General features: G+C 34.8%; 1 pseudogene; it reads right to left on the reverse strand.

Moving 5' to 3' along the window:
- Positions 1-309, reverse strand: part of LOC147468405 (heat shock 70 kDa protein cognate 4-like) — a 512-nt pseudogene extending 203 nt beyond the window's left edge.
- Between the last annotated feature and the right edge of the window lie 2,191 nt (positions 310-2,500).

Consider the following 2,500-nt stretch of genomic DNA (forward strand, 5'->3'; position numbering starts at 1 on the left):
TATTTCTTCCGTAAGCAAGGGCAGCAGCTGTTGGTTCATTAATAATTCGCTGAACATTCAATCCTGCAATATGTCCTGCATCTTTAGTTGATTGTCGCTGAGAATCGTTAAAATAAGCTGGAACAGTAATGACTGCATCTTTCACCGTGGTGCCCAAGTATGCCTCAGCGGTTTCCTTCATTTTTGATAGAACCATTGAAGATATTTCTTCAGGAAAGTATGATTTTTTTTTTTTTTTTCATTCATATACGTTATATTTATTTTTGGCTTACCATTGCTGTTAATAACTTCAAATGGTCAATTTTTCATTTCTTTTTTTCACAATTGAACTTCTCCCATCCGTCTTGAACTTTTGACACAACAAAGCCAATTAACCGTACTTGCACCTATAGGAAAAATAATATTTTGAGGTATACCTCCTCTATATTTGAAAGATACCAATTCACCTATTCCTGGTAAAGGGTCATTTGAAAAATAATTTTTATTAAACAAATTACATTCAGTTAAACGACGTATAAGATATGTATGTAAATCCGGATTATTAAAAACTTGCCACGAGACTGGAGCTACTGTCGATACGCTGTTTGTATAATCTTTGACAACATCCAATATATCCCTTGAGAAAACAATCCTTTCTCTGGATGAGAAGAACCATCCTTTCTCTGGATGAGAAGAACCATCCTTTCTCTGGATGAGAAGAACCATCCTTTCTCTGGATGAGAAGAACCATCCTTTCTCTGGATGAGAAGAACCATCCTTTCTCTGGATGAGAAGAACCATCCTTTTTCTGGATGAGAAGAACCATCCTTTCTCTGGATGAGAAGAACCATCCTTTCTCTGGATGAGAAGAACCATCCTTTTTCTGGATGAGAAGAACCATCCTTTCTCTGGATGAGAAGAACCATCCTTTCTCTGGATGAGAAGAACCATCCTTTTTCTGGATGAGAAGAACCATCCTTTCTCTGGATGAGAAGAACCATCCTTTCTCTGGATGAGAAGAACCATCCTTTTTCTGGATGAGAAGAACCATCCTTTTTCTGGAACCATCCTTTCTCTGGATGAGAAGAACCATCCTTTCTCTGGATGAGAAGAACCATCCTTTCTCTGGATGAGAAGAACCATCCTTTCTCTGGATGAGAAGAACCATCCTTTCTCTGGATGAGAAGAACCATCCTTTCTCTGGATGAGAAGAACCATCCTTTTTCTGGATGAGAAGAACCATCCTTTCTCTGGATGAGAAGAACCATCCTTTCTCTGGATGAGAAGAACCATCCTTTCTCTGGATGAGAAGAACCATCCTTTTTCTGGATGAGAAGAACCATCCTTTCTCTGGATGAGAAGAACCATCCTTTCTCTGGATGAGAAGAACCATCCTTTCTCTGGATGAGAAGAACCATCCTTTCTCTGGATGAGAAGAACCATCCTTTCTCTCACCAAGAATATTTCTGGTGAGACACCTGGTATGGGTTTTGTAGAATCTCTTGAAGCCGTAAGTGGACTATCCTTTTCATGTTTAAAGGTTTTAATTGTAAATGAAGACAACACATTTACACCTTGTATAGAGTCTGATAAGAATTTTTCCTTTTTCTTTTCTATAAATACTTTTTTTCCCTTTGAGATGAAGGTAACAAAAACAAAGAAAATTATAGATTATACCTTTTTAACTATAAAAAAAACAGCATCACCACGTGATAGGTTAAATTCAATCCTTTTATAACGTAAAGACTTTTGAGTCTTAATTATCACCATTGAGGAGGCTCGTTAGTGTTAACTCCTTCAGCATAGGCAGGAGGTGGAGATTCATTAGTGGCATCATTCTTTATCTTCTTATTAATAAGTAATAATAAGTGTAACATTAATAAATGTAATAAATAATGATAAAAAATAATAAATGTAATATTAATAAATGCAACATTAAGTTTAAGACTGATACCATCACCCATGTTGCACTGATACAAGATGCTGGACATCCAAACATTCGAGGAACCGTAGCAAGCCGTTAAATAGATTCAAAGCTGAATTAGTCTGGGATAATAATATAAACTAGTACTATTTTGTTTACAAGAATAATACCCCATTGGTTGCAGAGGCATTAAATGAATTATAAGTAAAATATCTCGAACGATTTGAAAAACAAAAAACAAAAAAAAAACAAGATCATCACCCTTTGCCTTAAATGAAAATATTAGATATCCAGTTATCAGTTGAAACACATCATCATCATCACCAACATCTGTTATCAATAAAATAGTGTTTATTTCACAGTCTGGGTAACTTTCACAATACCTTATATTTTCATATCCATTATACGAGTATTTTAGAAAATCATTAGCCGATTTCAAAAATCTACACTCTGTGATACGTAAGAATACATCAATAAAGGCAGATATAAAATATGTACCGGAAATTATATCGTACACTTTTTTTAGACATTGTGTGAATTTAAAGTGTATAGTGTTATATGTATATGTTTCTTTACAATAATCTTTTATTTAGTCCA

This window comes from Penaeus japonicus, unplaced genomic scaffold, assembly GCF_977035675.1.
Source record: "Penaeus japonicus unplaced genomic scaffold, GWHDUDI00000001_assembly GWHDUDI00000029, whole genome shotgun sequence".
Lineage (NCBI taxonomy): Eukaryota > Metazoa > Arthropoda > Malacostraca > Decapoda > Penaeidae > Penaeus > Penaeus japonicus.